Genomic DNA, 15,270 nt, shown 5'->3' with positions numbered 1-15,270 from the left:
TCTCTCAAGGTGGAGGACACTTCATGCTTAGAGCATCGTCAGTCTTCTCCATTTAATCTCAGCAATGCCACACAAATCCACTGACACCAAACAAGATGAGGAAAATTCCAGCAAACTACAGATGCGACCAGCATTAGAGCACGTTCACACTTAGAGGATATGCTGCAGATTTTCCATCTGGATTTGCGGGAAGAATATCCAGTGTATTGCTATATAGGTAAACACAATACACAATGCATAGATATTTCGAAGCATATGGATTCTAAATCATCAGCTGCGTGTCAATTCTTTCTGCAGATTTTTGCCTCAGATTTCACCCTTTGCAATAAATTGGATGAAATCTGGAGCAAATCTACAACCAAGTCCCCATTCAATGCCTGCAAGTTTGCTGCAGATCCATGACATAATGTGACCGTTCACAATGGATTTCTTCCTGTCACATGTGGACTTGTCCTTACTCCTCTGGACATCAGATCGGATCTATTCTGTGGCCGTGATCCATCACAGGAGATCATCTCCTCCATTGCACCCAACTCCTCAGACACTTTACGGGTTCAGCTCTGCAAAAAAGTCCTGAGGACGACGGCTGTGTGGCCAGAAGAAGCAATTCATCGCCAGGTCTATATAACACGAGGATCACTCTGTAATACTTATCCTATAAAATGCCTATTAAATAGAAAACAAATTCACCGAAACCAAGTTTCCCCTGCTTGATACCAATTCATCCGCACTTGTCCTGGAAATGAACACTCATCTGTCTCCATCATCTTTATAGAAGCGGTGACATAATCGGAAATAACCACTAAAGATGTGATAATAACCCATCCTCACCATCCACAGGATAGGTTTATACTGAGCTTTACCAAAAGTAAACCGCAAAAGTCATTTACACTAGTAAGCCAACCTGCGATAAGTACCAAACCTCTCCTACTACTACTCCCATCAGGACGACAGATTACGTCAGCATTTCTGAAGGCACTGGAAACGATACATAACAGATCAGATGTATTTTATTGTATTTCTTCACTCATACATCCACACCTTATCTGATTTTTCAGCATTTACAGTATTAGAATATATATATATACACACACAGAAATAGCAAAATACACAGATCCCTCCAGTGTTATCACAACACAGCGTCTCATCTATAGACACAGTCACAGATCCCAGATACATCACACAGCACCACAGCTTTGATTACAGCATTTAAAGAGTTCATGAAACTGGTGCTCACCCAGCCATATGGGAACGAGTGGTGGCCTCACATCACCAGGGGCCAGCGGTGGCCTCACATCACCAGGGGCCAGCGGTGGCCTCACATCTCCAGGGGCCAGGGGTGGCCTCACATCACCAGGGGCCAGCGGTGGCCTCACATCACCAGGGGCCAGCGGTGGCCTCACATCACCAGGGGCCAGGGGTGGCCTCACATCACCAGGGGCCAGCGGTGGCCTCACATCACCAGGGGCCAGCGGTGGCCTCACATCTCCAGGGGCCAGGGGTGGCCTCACATCACCAGGGGCCAGGGGTGACCTCACATCTCCAGGGGCCAGCGGTGGTCTGCACACAGTTTGGGATGCGGATGTGTCACAGGTGGAAGTGTGCGGATGTGTCACAGGTGGAAGTGTGCGGATGTGTCACAGGTGGAAGTGTGCGGATGTGTCACAGGTGGAAGTGTGCGGATGTGTCACAGGTGGAAGTGTGCCGGAGTCTCTTCCTCTCTGTGATTCCAGTCTGCACTGCTCTGACATTCCCAATCCTCTGTCTCTAGAAATGTGATTAACCCCTTCACTCATTACTCCCCCCCAGGAGGCTCCACAGAGAGCAGGGAGGAGAAATGGCATAAATGGATGAGGAATCCCACAAAATGTATCAGCCCCCATTGACCGTAGAGACCTTTACTGTGTGTAAGCCATCCCCCTCTAGATGGATATACACGACTGCAGTCCAGATCTTCATGTTTTATGTATGTCTTGTGTTATGGGTTATGCTGGAGAACAACTGTTTCCACTTCAGTTGCCGAGTTTAACACTTTGATGCAATGTATCTATTTTGGAACAAACCACTTACTACAGTTTCCTACAATTTGCAAATACATTTTGTATTTTTTTGGTTTTCTTTCGTTAATTATATCCATTCACGTAAAAGTTAAAATCAATGAAATCAACGATTACAGGACACCTACTACTAATCAGTGATCATACACACAGGGTGAAAGAGCAGAAGATGGGGCAGATCCCTGAGGTGAAAGGGTTACCCAGAGGCCATTCAGGACGGTCACCACAGAACATTCCTGACCGAGCTCCGCAGATAAACGTCACCCTGATAGTATGAACACGAGCACAATGTGCGGCTTATCGCCCACCTCCTCACATCCGGACCTATCACTACCCAACGCAGGGGGGATTCAGAGACCATTATTTCCTATAGGTCATTGCTCACCCCTCATGTTTCTGTTGGTTTCGGGGGTCACAATTGTTCAGTTTGCTACATTTTTCTGTAATGATACATTTAATAAATCAACTAATTGATTGTGCTTAAAAATCATGGATTGCATCGGGACCGTTTAGTCTTCCGCTACAAACACAGATACATCAGAAAGTTACAGGCACAGTGGTGGATAAAGCTGTGGCTACTTTATGAACTTTACAGGGTATCACCACTTGTCCTGAGAGCTTCTCATCACTTGTGATGCAGATATTGGAGCTCTTTGGTTCTTTTACAGAATTCAGCACTAAAAAGAAGGCAGTGACCCTCTCCAAAAACCTAAAATTTAACTATTTAGACATTTACAAAGAGGACTTGACCCTATAAAAAATCATACTTATACTGAAGATTTTTTTAGCTTTACATAAGTCTGCTGTAGATCCCCAGCCCTGCACACGGACAATGCAGGGTGGGAGCACTCGCAGTGTCGCAGTGTCCGTGTAGGAGCGTTCCCACCCCTCCACTGTGTACAGGGGCCGCTTCCTGCACAGATGAGACTGCGCAGCGTCAGTGACAGCGCTGGGGATTTACATGCGGAGCGCTGTCAATCACCATAAAGGGACGAGTGCAAAATGGTAATTAACAGGGCAGAACGGTGCATGGAAGCCCCTCCTTTACATATCTAATAAAACTGTTTATATAGAACGCTAAAATTACTAAAAATCGACAGTACAAGTATGACTTTATAGGGGACAAGTCCTCTATCTGGATACAGTATCTAAATAGTTCAATTTAAAGAGGTTGCCCACTACTTGGACAACTCCTTGTCATACCCCATGCTTGGCCCCGATAAAATAACAAAAGATTATACTCCCCTCCGGTTCTGACGGCATTGGGGCTCGCTCTCCTGCGGTTGTTATGACATGTGACTCCGTCGTCCAATCAGATCTGGCGTCTCTGTCCCCAACAACCGCAGGAGAGCCCCGGGGAGAGCGAGTGCCGATAGCGCTGGAACGCCACCGGCATGAGAGAGGAGTATAAGCTTTTGTATATTATCGGGGTCAAACATTTAGCTCAAGAAGGGGTTGTCCTAGTAGTGGATAAACCCTTTAAGCTTCTTTCAAATTTTCTTTAAAGCAAACATGAAATTTCTCCACTAAGTGCAAATGTTTAAAGGGAATCTGTTAACAGGTTTTTGTTATGCAATCTGAAAATCAGCATAAAGTAGGGGGCAGAGAGCCTGATTCCAGCGATGTGTCACTTACTGGACTGTGTGCTGCTGTTTCAAACAAATCAGTGTTTTATTAGCGGGAGATTATCACTACAGGACCAGGCGTCTCCTGCTTCCTTGTCAACTGCTCTTTGTTATCCTAATCCCCAGCAACTAGGTGAGGACGTACACAGAAAGCTGCCCAACACAGGTGTGGGCGGGGTTACACAGAGAAAGCTGCCAATCAGGGGTGTGGGCGAGGTTACACAGAGAAAGCTGCCAATCAAGGGTGTGGGTATGGTTATACACAGAAAGCTGCCAATCAGGGGTGTGGGCGGGGTTATACAGAGAAAGCTGCCAATCAGGGGTGTGGGCGGGGTTATACACAGAAAGCTGCCAATCAAGGGTGTGGGCGAGGTTATACACAGAAAGCTGCCCAACACAGGTGTGGGCGGGGTTACACAGAGAAATCTGCCAATCAGGGGTGTGGGCGGGGTTATACACAGAAAGCTGCCCAACACAGGTGTGGGCGGGCTTACACAGAGAAAGATGCCAATCAGGGGTGTGGGCGGGGTTACACAGAGAAATCTGCCAATCAGGTGTGTGGGCGGGGTTATACACAGAAAGCTGCCCAACACAGGTGTGGGCGGGGTTACAGAGAAAGCTGCCAATCAGGGGTGTGGGCGGGGTTATACACAGAAAGCTGCCCAACACAGGTGTGGGCGGCGTTACACACAGAAAGCTGCCAATCAGGGGAGTGGGAGGGGTTACACATAGAAAGCTTCCAATCAGGGGTGTGGGTGGGGTTATACACAGAAAGCTGCCAATCAGGGGTGTGGGTGGGGTTATACACAGAAAGCTGCCAATCAGGGGTGTGGGCGGGGTTGCACAGAGAAAGCTGCCAATCAGGGGTGTGGGCGAGGTTGCACAGACAAAGCTGAGAATCAGGGGTGTGGGCGGGGTTATACACAGAAAGCTGCCAATCAAGGGTGTGGGCGGGGTTGCACAGAGAAAGCTGCCAATCAGGGGAGTGGGAGGGGTTACACATAGAAAGCTGCCAATCAGGGGTGTGGGCGGGGTTACACACAGAACGTGGCCAATTAGGGGTGCGGGCATGGTTATACACAGATAGCTGCCAATCAGGGGTGTGGGCGGGGTTACACACAAAGCTGCCAATCAGGGGTGTGGGCGGGGTTACACACAAAGCTGTCAATCAGTGCCTACGATGAGGAGCCGCTGCGGCCCCAGAGCTGCAGAACAGCTGCGCGGCTTCCACCCTCATTATGCAAATGAGCAGGCGCAATTTTTTTTTTTCACATGCGGACTTTCCTCGTTGATGTTTAGTCTATGGGGAAAGTCCACACGCGGTCTCACAAGAGAAATTGACATGCTGTGGATCTGAAAGACGCGCCACATATCCATGTCCATGTCCGCGAGTGATCTGCAGGTGCACAGAGACGCATAGTGATCATGGGATTTCTAGAAATCCCCTCCACTATGCTGTAACATCTGGCCGCTGCGGGTTTGACGCTGCATAAACACGCAGCATCAAAACTGCAGCCAATCCTGATCATGGGCACATACCCTAAAAGAACTACAGCAGATAAAAGGTGACGAGGGTAGAAAACCATACAATGTAGATGTATATCTTGTTACGCTCTATATGTGCAACAGGCAGACAATGATTGTTACCAACAAAAGAAATAAAGACAGAATATAAGACGTTACTTCACACAAGACAAGAGTTAGAGTTCTTTCTTTTTATGAAGAAAATGCTCCGCTTAACCCATAGCCTACACTAGCACCTATTATTGCTGGATCACTACTCAGAACCTATCCGGAGTGTCTCCAGGGGGGCAAGAGTGAAAAAACTGAGGGTTCACAGTAAAGGACAGTTATTATACAGCAGGTGTCACCAAATTTCACAATGCAAACTGAATACACTTCTAAATAGATTCCTTAGACCTGATGATCCTGGTGTCCTTACTGAGAAAATCCATTTCAGAATGTCTGTATAATACTGATATTAAAATGAGAATTAGTGCAACTGTTTTCAGTCTCCACCAGTCTTGTACTGAGCAGTGCGAGATCTCAGCAGCAGCAGGGAGAAACACTGAGGAACTGTCAATCAGTCAAGGTGGGCGGGGTTTCTGCAGCAGGACGGAGGGGGACACCGAGAAGTTGGTAATCCAGCTAGCTGGGCAGGGAATGAGTTTCAACTTCTGATATGGATTTCACAGTAAGTACACCAACCTCCCCAGGTCTGGAGGATCCATTTAACAAAGAATGAAATCTGGTGACATATTTGCTTTAATAATCACATTATCAAATGTACAAGAAGCCACCTTGACTGTAATGCCAACACCCATGCAGGTATCAGAGCAAAGTTATCATTTATTGTGCTTACTTATATAGCACCAACATATTCCACAGCCCTTTACAGAGATCATCATCGCTTCCACATCGGGGCTCACAATCTACATTCTCTATCAGTCTTTGGAGTGTGGGAGGAAACCAAAGAACCCGGAGGAAAACCATGCAAACACGGGGAGAACATACAAGCTCCTTGCAGATGTTGTCCCTGGTGGGATTTGAACCCAGGACCCCAGCGCTGCAAGGCTGCAGTGCTCACCACTGAGCCACCGTGCAGTGCTAATCACTGAGTCTCAATACAGTGCTAACCACAACTATCAATACAGTACTTGCTGTCACTGCTTCCTCTGCCTGCTGCAGAGAATTGGGAAAGCATGCACAAGAATAGTGCAAACTGTATAGAATTGTTATTTTTATCAGTTACTAATATAATAGTTTCTGTCTGTGTGCAGAAGACAGGAGCTCGATATCCCGGTTAGAGTAAAGCCTACGGGTAAATCCTGGTACACCAATTATCCTGCATCATTCTGAAACATGGGGGGGAAGTTTAGTGACGCTCTGTTACCTACCAATAAAAATTACTCAACCTTGCAGGTTACCATTGTGAAAATGACGGGTTGACGCTCCCCCATTACTATCTCCCAGGATTCTTGTATCCATTGTACAATGAAGTCCCCCCCTACAGCCAAAGTTTTATCTCATGTGACCACAAATCTCACCCAATACTCCAAAAAAACTTACCAAAAATTGTTAGATCAAGTGTTTGATGCTGGGAATTCATGATGAACTCAACTAGGAAAAAACATCAGGCAGAAATCACAGGAGGAAGTGTGCAGAAGACGGGAGTTTACGGGGTTAAAATCAGATGATAAAGGGGTAATAAAGTGATGAAATCAAGCCGTACAGGGCAGCGCCCATAACACCGCACTGCATTTTATTATTTTATACCGCCAGATGAAGAGTCACGGGGGACGGGGGACGGTTTATTACCAGTAAAAAAAGGAGCTGTGAAATTTATGAGTCCTTTGCTCTGGTGGCAAACGCACACAAAGTAAATTCAGAAGTCTGGATTACATCATTAAATTTATAATGAAATCACAAGAAAAGGACACAAATACTACATAATTACTATACATTGCACACAGATGGAGTGGGCAACACTTTTACCTTATATTGCTATGTGTTTCTCCATACAAATATTACCCCAAAAAGGGGAGAACAAAGTCAGAGGATCTCGTCACACGTGCGTCTCTTCACTCCAGTGTTTATTTTAAAAATATATATATATATATATATATATACATTAATACCAACATTGACTTTTAGTGCATTTTTTTTTTCTTTTCTGTATTTCTTTTCACCTAGATACATAACTTACATTAAAACTTAAATATAAAAATATAACTACACCAATGTCTAGCTATACAGGTATATAATGTGCACACAACCCGGGATTTATAGCACTTTCTTATGTCAAGACGTTCTATATATTGTGTTTTACAACTGCATTACTTCACCTTTAATCTTCCATTCTTTGAAGACATAAAAAATCCTACTTGCACCAAATCTACATCGTCCTGGAGAAAGCAAAGCCGGATGAGGTATGTCCAGGAGTGTGCGGTATAACCGGACTTAGAGAGAAGGCAGTGACTGATCTAAACACACGGAGGGGCGACTTTATATCATATCATAGTCTCAAAACACAAAAACAAAAAAGACCATTCATTCTTTGTTACCAAAAAAAAACAAAAAAATAAAAAAGCATTTACACGCAATGTAAAAATACCAGGTTTTTAAGCAAAAAAAATAATACCAAGAAGGACAATTCCAGAACTTTTTTGCTCATAATCTGTAAAATTCAATTGAAAAATAAACTGAAATCTTTTTGGGTGGAAAAAGTAAAAATAAAGAACCAAAATAATGCTGTTGTATAAATCTGCACACCCCGACACTAATTCTTTATTGCAGCCCCCTGTGTATTTCTGGCAGCGTTCAGTCTTTTTGGGTCGGGGTCTATCAGCGCGGCACATCTAGAATTGGCGATCTTTGCCGGCTCCTCCTTGCAGCAGCTCCACATCTGTCAGATTGCGGGGGCATCTCCTCTGTACAGCGCCCTCTACAGGTCACTCACAGATATTCTGTTGGATTCAGCTCTGGGCTTGGGCTGCATCATTCCAAAACAATGATCTTCTTCTGGTGAAGCCATTCTCTTGTTGATTTGGATGTATGCTTAGGGTCGCTGTCGTGCTGAATTTTCTTCTCACCAATTTTTGAGGGACATCCAGTTCTCGGTAATGTCACTGTTGTGCCAAATTTAAGCCACTTTTTGATAATGTCTTCACAGTGTCCATGATAGATCTAATGCTTGGGAATTGTTTTTGTACCTTCTCCTGATTGATATCTTTCTATAATGAGATCCCTTTGCTGTGTTGTCAGCTGTTAACAGCTATTGCTGTAAAATGCAACTAAGAAAATGTCAGGAAAATCCTAGAGCAGCGAAACTTTATAAGGGGTTAATCAGAATCGCTGCTGCACCGCTGCACTGATTACTATGTAACATGAGGTTAAGTAAATGTGATTGGCTAATTATGAAAAAAAAAAAAAAACATCTCCAAATACAGAAGGCTGTTCAGACTAAGGGCTCAGGCAGACATCGAAGCAAATCGGTCCTGACCACAGTGTGACCGCCTCATAGAAATATATGACAATGTGCCGCTTGGACGGGAGAGTCGTGGCCAGTCTGTGCGTTGTGGGCCGAGATCAGACCGATTTGCACGGACAGCTACAAGAGTCCTTATCACATTATTTTAGTTTTGTTATTTTTATTTTCTCCCTCAAAATGATTTCAGTTTGTTTTCAATGGATTTGTGCAGATTATAGGCGATATTAGAGGGGGAAAAAAGTTCTGAAATGATTCTTCTTGGTAGGATTTTTTTTTTTTTACATGGCAAAAACCTGGCATTTAATGGGGTTGTGTAGACTTTATATATCCACTGTACACTTAGGGTCAGTCTGCTAATCCTACAAAAATATAGATGTCCACAATACATAATGAATGCCTTTTTTTTTTTTTTTTTTTAACTCTGCTGAAATTTGGAGACATATTTACCAATGTCTGATCCATTTCACAACCGCAGACCGTTTCCTGAAGGGACATTGTGCAGGTAGAAGATGAACAGCAATTCTGAGAAATTATTTGCTTCCTTATACCGGACCTCCATCACTCATGGTGTAACTTTGGCGAACGTGTCGCCTGTGATTGCCTAGGGAATGGCTGGTCCCGCTCCCATGGTTCCCAACCTGAAATCAGCAATAAGACCCCATATACACCTCATCACAAACAGCAGAAAACAGGATCCATAGCCAGAATACAAAGCAGCGGCAGAAGGTAAGACACTGCGGAAGAGAGGTGAATCCTCGTAGGAAGAGGTGTGGGCAAAGAGAACAGAACTACTATTCAGCCTTATAGCCAAATGCTCCGGGCATCACACATGGGGGAGGGCTGCCGTACCCCCCAGGTGCCCAGTGTATGCCCTCTGGTGACCCCCAACTACACCCGCTTGTGTCTGTTATTGTAGTCTCGCCCCAATAAGAAACAACCCAGACACAGCCATGGACAAACATCACTACTGGAAAAAGTAAACTTTTTCTCTGATCTGATACCACCCCTTTCCTTATGTCAGCATAGCCGTATAGCAGTAACTAGAAAACATACGGTGATTCAATAACAGTCTCCCCAGGCCATAAACCTGTACAAAAGTATAAACTGATCACAAAGAAATGGGCTAAGGAAGATTAACGGTGGATTTCAGGGAGGGAGAATTAGATAAACCATTTTAGAGCTGGTGTTGGACCTAAGAGAAAATACTGCTTTCAGGGCGGTAGAATTAATAGCCAATTAGAGCTGCACTCTGTGTCAGTTAATTATGTATCAAGATGGCTACTCTTAGTTTGCACCTGTACACACCAGTTTTGTGTTTGGAAGTGACAAGCAGTCTTTAGTTATTTCCAATTAATAGCCAGACATCAATGGCCCAGCAAATCAGATGCCAAAACTAAGCCAAAAATGAAGCTTCAGAGACAAAATTGTCTCTTCAGAGAGGAAGAGAACTAGAACTCTAGAGGCACTTACAGGAAGTAGCAATCCTAAAAGTCAATAGTGACCCTATAAAGAGTCTTAGTAGCAATCCTAAAAGTCAATGCTGACCCTATAACGAGCCTTAGTAGCAAGCCTAAAAGTCAATAGTGACCCTATAGTCTTAGTAGCAATCCTAAAAGTCAATACTGACCCTATAACGAGCCTTAGTAGCAATCCTAAAAAGTCAATAGTGACCCTATAAAGAGTCTTAGTAGCAATCCTAAAAGTCAATGCTGACCCTATAACGAGCCTTAGTAGCAATCCTAAAAGTCAATAGTGACCCTATAAAGAGTCTTAGTAGCAATCCCAAGTCAATGCTGACCCTATAACGAGCCTTAGTAGCAATCCTAAAAAGTCAATAGTGACCCTATAACGAGCCTTAGTAGCAATCCTAAAAAGTCAATAGTGACCCTATAACGAGCCTGGTCACATGACTTAGGATATAAGCCGGAACCAGAAACTCAGTTTACAGACGCTGTGTTTCGGGGTACTGCCCCTCCTCAGTGTGAGTAGATATTAACACGCGTTGGAGACCAACCACCATGGCTAGACAGAAAAACATGTGCAGCGCTTACAAGCTCTTTTCGATTTAACTTTTTAAGCACAGTTTTGTGTTGACCAGGATCACCGGAGCGCGCTCGTAGCTTCAGTGCAGTGCTTACAAGCTCTTTTCAATTTAACCTTTTAAGCACAGTTTTGTGTTGGCCGGGATCACCGGAGTGCGCTCGTAGCTTCAGTGCAGTGCTTACAAGCTAGACAGCAGCAGCGGTCGGTCTAGACAACGAGCAGGAAACAAAAGAAAACTATTCAAAATTTGCAGCCATTTCCTGAGATATTAACAGGAAATTCCTAAAGTGCTTGTTTTTACAAGCACAATCAATATCCATATATGAAGATGGGAAGAATCTTCTAAGATCTGGTTTCCATATATCTGGCCACCCCACTTTTTTTTTCCCCACCAGGGTGGTATAAAAACGACAGAGGGAAACGGTCAATTGTGACATTGGAAAACACTAAATGCATCATTTTCGGATCTGCTATGGATGCCGGCTCGATGCACAAAAGTGAACAGGGCTTTAAAAAAACAAAAACTGACTGGACAAAACTGATAGGTGGAGAGCCAGCCTGTGTGCAGTCTTCAGGTACAGACACAGCGGCCACAATGAGGACAGGACAGGCAGTTTTACCACAAGTCAGCACTTTTTTTTTTTGCAGGGAAACCTCCCCATAAACGGGTTAAGTAACTGTGTTTACTCTCAAGTGTGATATCCTACCAAATACTGCAATACTGCCATCTTATGGGGGCAATAAAAACATTAAGTCGCTCTTAATTATTTTACGACTTTGAACTTCTGTTACAAGATCTTTCATAAAGTCACCAGTCACAAGCTGCACAGAAGCGCACGGTGCAGTAATGCGCTTACAAGGTGGTAACTTCCATCCAGTAAAAGCTGCAGACCTGGATGCAGAATGTAATCATGGAGACAATGGCGCTGTAGTCACTGAGCACGGAGGATATATACAGGAGGATAGGCAGAGTCTGCCAGTATACAGCAGCAGGGAGATATTACCCCTGTGCTCGGCCATCAGGTGACTGGATTACCCGCTATCCTACAACCTGGTAAATACCCGTTCCGGAGTTTTCCATTGCTGCCTGGGGCGGGGGAGCCTTGTGGTATAACCTGGTACTGAATATCGAGACCACAGGCTTTTACTTCTATCCCAGAGAAACAAATACAGAGCTCTACTGAAAGACACCAGGAATACAATAAAGACATAGGAATTACTGTGTACATGTCCTGCTACACTAACCCTGTCGCATGGTCCTGCTGCCTTCATTTTGCGGTTTTTGGTGTAACTTGCCATCCACTCTTTTTCAGTGGACAGTTAATCTTCTGAAGCATTTCTGCCAGCACTATACATGCTGGAACTGCCTTTCTCCTCATTTTTCAGCATTATCCTTTCCCCTTTTACTATATACTTATTTGGGTGCATCTGGACCCTTTATATGCAATATTCACACTGAAAGGGGTATTCCTATCTCCAAGATCCTATCCCAATATGTAGTAGATAATAATAATAATAATATTAGCAAATATCACCAATTAGAAATGTAGCATAGTTCTCCTGATTCGCTATGTCACTTACCTCATGTGCAGGGCATTGCAGTGGTTCACGCATCCATGGTGACGACCAATAGCCACTAACTGTCACTGTATGAGTGGTCGTAACCATGGATACCCAATGCCCTGCACATGCGGTAAGAAGAACTGTACTACATTTCTATTTGGAGGTATTTGCTAATATTAATTATTAAGCCTAATACATATTGGGATAGGATCTTGAACGTGGGAATACACATTTCAGTCTTGCCTCTAGCACATACTAATTGCCCATTCTGCTCCTGACCCTTTTCTCCCCACTTTGAGAGGAAGGCTTTCAGGACATTTCATTGGATTTTTAAAATTTAAGTCCAGTTCCTCTTCCAATTATCGCTGATCCACTGATTCTGGAACAGATTTTCTTTTTCTTCTGTGCCTCTCCGTTCCAATGTAATGCCCCCCGGAAATAAAGATACAAACTTTCCATTCAACCATCCGTACGTACGTATACCACAGAACTTCTTTGGGGGCACGGCTATGTTGTGATTGGCTAGTGTGAGAGGAGAAACACCCATGCGGTTAGAGACAAAACATGCATGTTCACATTATCTTCATTATCAAGGGGCATAAATTGGGAATTGAGGGGTACAGAAGAAAAAGAAAGTGTCCCAGAATCAGTGGAACATCAGCAATTGGAGCAGGTACTCAGCTTAAAGGGGTTTTCCCAAGAACAAAAGTTCATTGTATTTAATAAATATTTGAATAATAATAATTTCCACAATTGAATATATTTAAATAAAATGTCCCTGTGTAATGACCGTCACTGACCGTGTACAGAACATGGTCTGATCACAGCACAGCTCCTGGGCAGGGGAGGACGCAAAAGAGTATACAGACAGGACAGCAGGGGATCACATGAGAGTATACAGACATTACAGCAGGGGATCACATGAGAGTATACAGACATTACAGCACGGGATCACATGAGAGTATACAGACATTACAGCAGGGGATCACATGAGAGTATACAGACATTACAGCACGGGATCACATGAGAGTATACAGACATTACAGCAGGGGATCACATGAGAGTATACAGACATTACAGCACGGGATCACATGAGAGTATACAGACATTACAGCACGGGATCACATGAGAGTATACAGACATTACAGCACGGGATCACATGAGAGTATACAGACAGGACAGCAGGGGATCACATGAGAGTATACAGACATTACAGCACGGGATCACATGAGAGTATACAGACATTACAGCAGGGGATCACATGAGAGTATACAGACATTACAGCACGGGATCACATGAGAGTATACAGACATTACAGCAGGGGATCACATGAGAGTATACAGACATTACAGCACGGGATCACATGAGAGTATACAGACATTACAGCAGGGGATCACATGAGAGTATACAGACATTACAGCACGGGATCACATGAGAGTATACAGACATTACAGCAGGGGATCACATGAGAGTATACAGACATTACAGCAGGGGATCACATGAGAGTATACAGACATTACAGCACGGGATCACATGAGAGTATACAGACAGGACAGCAGGGGATCACATGAGAGTATACAGACATTACAGCAGGGGATCACATGAGAGTATACAGACATTACAGCAGGGGATCACATGAGAGTATACAGACATTACAGCACGGGATCACATGAGAGTATACAGACATTACAGCAGGGGATCACATGAGAGTATACACACATTACAGCAGGGGATCACATGAGAGTATACAGACATTACAGCAGGGGATCACATGAGAGTATACAGACATTACAGCAGGGGATCACATGAGAGTATACAGAAATTACAGCAGGGGATCACATGAGAGTATACAGACATTACAGCAGGGGATCACATGAGAGTATACAGACATTACAGCAGGGGATCACATGAGAGTATACAGACATTACAGCAGGGGATCACATGAGAGTATACAGACATTACAGCAGGGGATCACATGAGAGTATACAGACATTACAGCAGGGGATCACATGAGAGTATACAGACATTACAGCACGGGATCACAAGAGAGTATACAGACAGGACAGCAGGGGATCACATGAGAGTATACAGACATTACAGCAGGGGATCACATGATAGTATACAGACATTACAGCACGGGATCACATGATAGTATACAGACATTACAGCACGGGATCACATGAGAGTATACAGACATTACAGCAGGGGATCACATGAGAGTATACAGACATTACAGCAGGGGATCACATGAGAGTATACAGACATTACAGCAGGGGATCACATGAGAGTATACAGACATTACAGCAGGGGATCACAAGAGAGTATACAGACATTACAGCAGGGGATCACAAGAGAGTATACAGACATTACAGCACGGGATCACATGAGAGTATACAGACATTACAGCAGGGGATCACATGAGAGTATACAGACATTACAGCAGGGGATCACATGAGAGTATACAGACATTACAGCAGGGGATCACATGAGTGTATACAGACATTACAGCAGGGGATCACATGAGAGTATACAGACGTTACAGCAGGGGATCACATGAGAGTATACAGACGTTACAGCAGGGGATCACATGAGAGTATACAGACGTTACAGCAGGGGATCACATGAGAGTATACAGACGTTACAGCAGGGGATCACATGAGAGTATACAGACATTACAGCAGGGGATCACATGAGAGTATACAGACATTACAGCAGGGGATCACATGAGTGTATACAGACATTACAGCAGGGGATCACATGAGAGTATACAGACATTACAGCAGGGGATCACATGAGAGTATACAGACATTACAGCAGGGGATCACATGAGAGTATACAGACATTACAGCAGGGGATCACATGAGAGTATACAGACATTACAGCAGGGGATCACATGAGAGTATACAGACATTACAGCAGGGGATCACATGAGAGTATACAGACATTACAGCAGGGGATCACATGAGAGTATACAGACATTACAGCAGGGGAT

At 44.2% G+C, this 15,270-nt stretch overlaps 1 protein-coding gene across 4 annotated transcripts in view; it reads right to left on the bottom strand.

Annotated features, from left to right (window-relative positions):
- Positions 1-15,270, bottom strand: part of KCNJ5 (potassium inwardly rectifying channel subfamily J member 5) — a 55,179-nt gene that overhangs the window by 19,444 nt on the left and 20,465 nt on the right. For 2 of the 4 annotated variants that reach the window (XM_073655478.1, XM_073655479.1), the window contains exon 1: positions 6,752-6,851. The exons of the other annotated variants lie outside the window; for them this stretch is intronic. The gene's annotated coding sequence lies outside the window, so the exon portion shown is untranslated. Of the gene's footprint in view, positions 1-6,751; positions 6,852-15,270 lie in introns of those variants that run through there. 4 annotated transcript variants of the gene reach the window in all.

Source organism: Phyllobates terribilis, unplaced genomic scaffold (assembly GCF_046119375.1).
Source record: "Phyllobates terribilis strain yellow unplaced genomic scaffold, ASM4611937v1 Scaffold_12__6_contigs__length_324123572, whole genome shotgun sequence".
Taxonomy (NCBI): Eukaryota; Metazoa; Chordata; class Amphibia; order Anura; family Dendrobatidae; genus Phyllobates; species Phyllobates terribilis.
The sequence above is the reverse complement of the archived record's forward strand: the minus strand, read 5'-3'. Positions and strand labels throughout refer to the sequence as shown.